Source organism: Ptychodera flava, chromosome 8 (assembly GCF_041260155.1).
Source record: "Ptychodera flava strain L36383 chromosome 8, AS_Pfla_20210202, whole genome shotgun sequence".
Taxonomy (NCBI): domain Eukaryota; kingdom Metazoa; phylum Hemichordata; class Enteropneusta; family Ptychoderidae; genus Ptychodera; species Ptychodera flava.
The window spans coordinates 952,926-959,347 of NC_091935.1; the positions used below are offsets into that span (position 1 = coordinate 952,926).

The 6,422-nt window shown below is 35.3% G+C and overlaps 1 long non-coding RNA gene across 1 annotated transcript; it reads left to right on the plus strand.

The window, feature by feature from the left end:
• Positions 1 to 2,154: 2,154 nt before the first annotated feature.
• LOC139138139 (uncharacterized) lies at positions 2,155 to 3,046 on the plus strand. Its single transcript, XR_011553533.1, has 3 exons — positions 2,155 to 2,318; positions 2,656 to 2,696; positions 2,847 to 3,046. It is a non-coding gene; the product is annotated as an uncharacterized lncRNA (long non-coding RNA).
• The last annotated feature ends 3,376 nt before the right edge of the window (positions 3,047 to 6,422 follow it).

Consider the following 6,422-nt stretch of genomic DNA (forward strand, 5'->3'; position numbering starts at 1 on the left):
CCCTCACACTCAGTAAGTTGTCTGTCTTTCTTGTCGACTTTCCGGTTACCAGAGTTTTGTCTTCCTCAGGAATGACTGACGTATTTGATTCTCCGTGTTTAACACTAGATGGCGCTGTGATAAACAAAGCGCTGAACAAGCAACCGAGTAATCCTACCTTCCGTCTATTCTCATAATTTAAACATCATACACCGATTGGATGGCAAGAGACAATTGCAACTTATGGATTGTGAAAGAGATAATAATATTTTTGTAACAAGCTGATGAACACATTTACTAAAATACACTAGATATGCATAAATTCTGTTCGTTTTAAAGACATGAACTTACCGTTGTGTTGTTGTTTCCTGGCTTTGAAGTTTTGTTTTTATCCAGCATATAAAGAACTATTTACAACGTCATACGAAAATCCAGTTCTACTTCCAATTTCCAATACCTATTGTATAACTCAATTGTTATCTTTTAGATTGTCCATCGCGACATAGCAGCCCGTAATGTGTTGATATCTCACCATGACGTAGCTAAAATTGGAGATTTTGGATTCGCAAGAGATGTGTACCAAACAGGAGAATACCATCGCCATCATGGGGTAAATTCACTCCAATGTTTGATGTCTTCACTTCTTTCAGTTTGTATTCTTATTTAAGAAAATATGTTCGTCTATCTTTAACAAAACGGAGAAAGGTGTTTTTAATTCAATACTGTGAGAAAAATAGACGGATATGGAGTCATTCTAAAAGGAACAAGCATGTTATTATTATTATAGACTTTATTGCGGACTCATTGTCCATATAACAACAAAAGAAAACCTGGTGATAAATATACACAGCTTGATTAAGTTATAAAAAAAGAAGCTTATTCCATAACTTTATCATTTCAGAGTTTAAATATAATGAGTCATACACACATCGTACAACATCATTACTGCTTCTCAGAAGTCTTTGCTTTAGACCATAAATTTGCCTTCCTAGCAAGGCATCAAAGTTATTGATTTTGTTAGATATAAACATAGAGCTTGCACTACTACATTTAACATAACCCAATAAAAGACGCGCAGCATTATTATAAGAAACTTTCAATTTCCTCATAATATTAACAGAATATTTCATCCAAATTAGACCGCCATACAATTTATAACAATATGTTTTGAAAAGAACACTCTTGACTTCAAAGGTACATCGAGAAAATTTTCTCATAAGCGTATTAGCTGACATATAAAAGCGTCTCATCTGTCGCTCGATATCGTCATCATCACGAAAGTGATCGTTGAGAACAAACCCCAAATGTGTCTTCTTTGTGACAAATACTAATTGAACTCCATTGAGATACACAGAAGGAATGTGACGAATCATAGAAGAATCGCATCTCACACACATACATTTGGTCTTTTAGCTATTAAATAAAATATCGTGAGTATCACCATAGTCACTACGAATATTGACTAACGTCTGAGTTCCTTTGACAGAAGGACTAATCAGACAAATATCATCAGCATACATTAAATGATTGACGAAAAGTCCTCCAATGTTACAACCTGTTTTGGAATTAGACAGCATAAAGCTCAAATGATCAATATAAATATTAAAAAGCTTTGGTGACAAGATCGCACCTTGCTTTAGACCATTCGGGACAGTAAAACCACTGGAGGTACATGCACCCCAGCGAATAAAAGTCTGTCGAGTTCGATACCATCTCAGGAGAAATCTGACAAAATACACTGGTACTTTGCGATCAATCAACTTTTTGAAGAGAACCCTATGGTTGACTCTGCCAAATGCCTTGGAGGCGTCCATTAAAGTGACAATAACATTACTACCATGCTTTCTATAGTAATTGATTACTTCTTTAAGTACAAAGACACATATATCGGTCGAGTGACCAGATTTGAAACTAAACTGGTAATGTGACGTTTCAAGAAAACATTCAATATTTCTAGGTAAAATTAATTCCATGAGCTTAGAAGCAACTGTCGAAACTGCAATCGGACAATAGTTACTTTTGTCATTGATATTGTTGTTTTTGTCCTTTATGATAATATAAACTGTTAGATAAAAGGCAGAAGACTTTTGATGAATAACGACTGATCGCTTTTGTAGATTTTACTCCTTGCTGTCGACATATCAATTCAAGCCTAGAAATTATTGTCGCAATCCCTCGCTCTACTGTTAAGAATCAAATATCCAATATCTTATGCAAATTATGCGATAATACTTTTTTTCAATTTCACATCCCTCAAACCAGCGTCAGGGACGTTTTCCTACTAGATGGATGGCTCCAGAATCACTAAGAGATGATATCTACAGCTTCAAAAGTGACATGTGAGTAAGAGGAAAAGATCAAACAAGTGACACAGAAATAATTCTCTTGACCGTATTCGCTCTAACAAACCAGGCTATCTAATCACCAAGCGATGACGTCAGCAAAAAAAACCGCCCGGAAAAGACAGATCGTATTACATAATATAGTAAACGTAGTAAGGGACAATGATATGGTACCGTAGAATAACATCGGGAGAGCGTTTAGTAAAGAACTGGTGCAGTTGTCATCGTTTACAAACTGAATAGAATCGTCTATTGTAGTTATTAACTGTGCATTCCCTCTATCAATGTCCCTGTTATTGTTGTTTATTGTTTGTTTGTCCCTATCTGTGACTAGATGGTCCTTTGGAGTGTTGCTATGGGAGATCGCGACATTAGGTAAGGCGATATTACATGAATTACGCTTACGGGAGAGTTAGTATTTTAGGATATTTTGATCAGCAAAATCATGGACACCAAAGCTATGACTATTTCAATCCTACTGCCACCGCCCTCACATACTTAAAATCCATTTTGACTTGTTGTCAGGGGCAAGTCCAAAGTATCACGACATCGATGACTGTCATGTGAAAGCACTCTGCGAGTATTTGCTGCAAGGAGGCAGATTACCAAAACCCAAAGATTGTTCCAACGAAATATTCCGAATGATGAGTCGCTGCTGGGCATCCAACCCCGCTGATAGGTGTTCAGCTAATGACACGGTCCATGAATTATCAAGGCTTACAGAGTTAAACGGGGTCAGTGACGAGTAATCAATAAACTCTATTGATTTAACTTGTGAATTACTGCCATAAGTACAACCTCTATGTTTTATAAAACAGTGGAGTCGGTTACAAACATTAAATAGCTAGAGATATTGGTTTCTTGTGACCGAGGAACGATCATACAGAATGCTACATTTTCGTGTAAAAATGTCGCTCTGAAATGTTAAAGTTCGACTAGTCGCCTGATTTAGGCAGATGTTTGTTTTAATTTAACCGTGTATTTTGTTTCAGGGTTTCTTTTTCAGATTTTGTGATGATTTGGTTCAGGACGACCTCCATGTTTCATAATATGGTTGAACCAACAGCAAACAACTATTTAATTTAGAAGTGAAGATATAAAGTGTCACTCGTAGCTGGGGATGATTGGTTCTGTTGCTGTCGTTGACGTATGATCACCCAATATTCGTAAACAGGTCATCCCCATGTTGAAATTTTAAGTCATGAAGTAACTAAAAAATCTTACAATTAAAATGTAATGAGCGTTAATGCTAAGGCATACTATATTAAAGATGTGCATATACGTATGTAACTGTTAGTTACAACGGGTTCATTCCTTTAGCTTGTGGCAAATTATAGTCAAGTAGACAATAAACAAGAGTAAACAACGTTTGTAATGTTTCAAACCTGTTTGATCAAGTTGTCGGTATTACAACGGACATAACTATATAAATGTGAATTACGTATTTATATTTTGTTGTACACAACTTCAATGGGCAGAAGTAAGAGTAGAAGAATAAGTGGATTTGTTCGATTGAATAACAGCCTTACAAAGACGTTTTAAAAATTGTAATAATTGTTGTCATTTTGGAGATTTACTTTCACAGGTGCTTTATAGAATGATGTGTGTACTCTTGGAGTCTGTCACTTGTTGACTCACTACCATTGTTCCATAACTTGAAATGAAAGGTATTCGTGAATATTGAAAATGGTAAGCTTGAACAGCGCGAAATTGTTGCGAAATATGGAGAAAAAGCTGACGTCAACACAAACGCTTTGGACGAACTTCAGCAAAACATCGCATGATACTATATTCAATCCTTGATGCACATAAGAAGGTTATAAGATAAAAACCTAAATTGTGGAAGGTTGTGACATTCTTAACACGATAAATAGACTCTGAGTAGACGCAAAACGATATGAAAGTACAAACCTATGCTGATAACAAAGGTCTATGGACGAAAGTTAATCAATTTGAAACCTTTATCTAGGAGATAGCGACCCTGTGATTGATTTCAACTGACATATATTCCACAGAGGTCTGATTACAAGAACTATGGTTTGATTTTAGTGTCGTTAAATCTCATTTATTAGCAATATCATCAATAAACTACAACAATGTATTGTATATAATACAGATATTATCTGATAATAATAAATCTTGTATGAAATATACAATTATGAACATGATGCTCATTTGAATTCTATTTACTGTAACTAAAGAGTAACTGGTACGGATGAACATACTGTACCTCGTCTTTTTATAACATCTCTTTCTGTAGTTGTTACTTTTTCATTTATCAATAAACACCTTATCAAAACCACAGACTGTATAGTAGAAATCACATGTTACACCCTGCCCTTTCCCTAAACCCCACCGAGATATAATTTAGAGAAACGAGCAGAAATGCACAAATGCGGTCCACTAAATGTTAAGACCAGGTGAACAGATTTTTGAAAAACAAAACATAACATTTGAAACAGACAAGAATGATAATAGCCGACGTTTGTCGAATTCAATCTGGATGAATCGAGAGAAATCTACCCTCGACGTATATGATGCTCTCATCAAAATTTAGAACAGCGGCGATTCGAACAAATTGAAATTGCATCGAAAATTGGACAATACATCAAAATTTCGGCGGGGCAGAATTAGGACGCTCACCGGCAACCAAACATGCTTTGTCACATCACGGTGTCAGAGAAAGTGTGTTCACGTTATCATTTAAAGAAATATTTCAAAAAACAGTATCGCCAAACAAACATGCAGATATCGATAGCGTATGGTCAAAGATAACATTTCCATCAGTCAGTATATGTTGCCAGTTAGTATGATTATTTTCAAAGTTATAACCATATATTACGAAGACAGTGTAGGTTTACGAAAAACAAAGGATAGGCATTGTTCAAGTCGTAAAGTTCGCCATAAATTTGTTTACGTTCACATTAAGGTAGTATGCGCCTTGAAAGTAAAAGACAACAACTTTAGCTCATTCTTTCCTTAATGGAACTTTCGGCAATGCTATTCCAAAATCAAGGATAAAAATCGGAAAAGGAGTCACGGTGCAAAGTTTTGAACTACAAAAACAAATCACAAAACATTTACCGACATTTGAAATTCAAAATTCCAAATATGTCTGTGCTAGCTGTGTCGAAAAAAAATTTCCATTTACAAACCAACAAGCCACTAACAACTTAAGGGAGTCCCACAGGTTGTTGACCATAAAAGGTACTGTAAAAGTTTGAGAGTCCGATTATCTGCTCCGAGGCGCATTCTACCTTTAGTGAAGAATTTATGGATTGATGAAGAAGATAGTGTTTTGTATTTTTATTTAAAAAGAGAAATTAATGTCTTTTAGGCCACTGGCGTATTTGCACAAGGATTTTCAACAACTTTTTCGTTTCCTCGGTTAGTGGTACACAATGACTTCCTAAACCTGTCCGAGACTCCATTATCTATTCTATGGGTTAGGAAACCTCACATTGGTCGATTCTGTATCTGTTGTACTTTTATACCAAAACATTTTTTACGTTTTGTTACTAACTAAAATGGCAAGCCAAGTGTTTACTTTTCTTTTGAAAAGAAGTGCGTTCAATAGGTTGACACCAAAAGATGTCAACTTATGAATTAATAATTCATGATTAATAATATTGAATGCTTTAGCAAAATAAGTGTACATAATATCACATTGTAATTTGCTTTTAATTGCTGAGAGCATATTTTTCATGAGCAAAGATAAATTAGTGACAAAAGATCTACCTGGAACAAAGACATGCTCATTGGCAGATATGGTATTAGGAAGATGGTGTTAAAGTTTTCTGTATCAATTCGAAGATTTTAGACAGACTAGGTAAAATTGAAATCGGTCTGGAATTTTCAACTTTTCAACGACTTCCTTATTTGAAAACGGGGATAATGTTGGCACGTTTCCATATATCAGGAAATACTCCCTTCTTAATGGACGTGTTGAATAAGATAGTAATTGGAACAGCAAATTCATTCGCACATTCCCTCGAAAATGTACGGGAATACCAGCACATCCAATAGCTTTGCTGGTATTAATGTAAAGCAATTCTTTCCTGACACTATCGACATCGATATTAATAGAAAACTGGTCGTCAA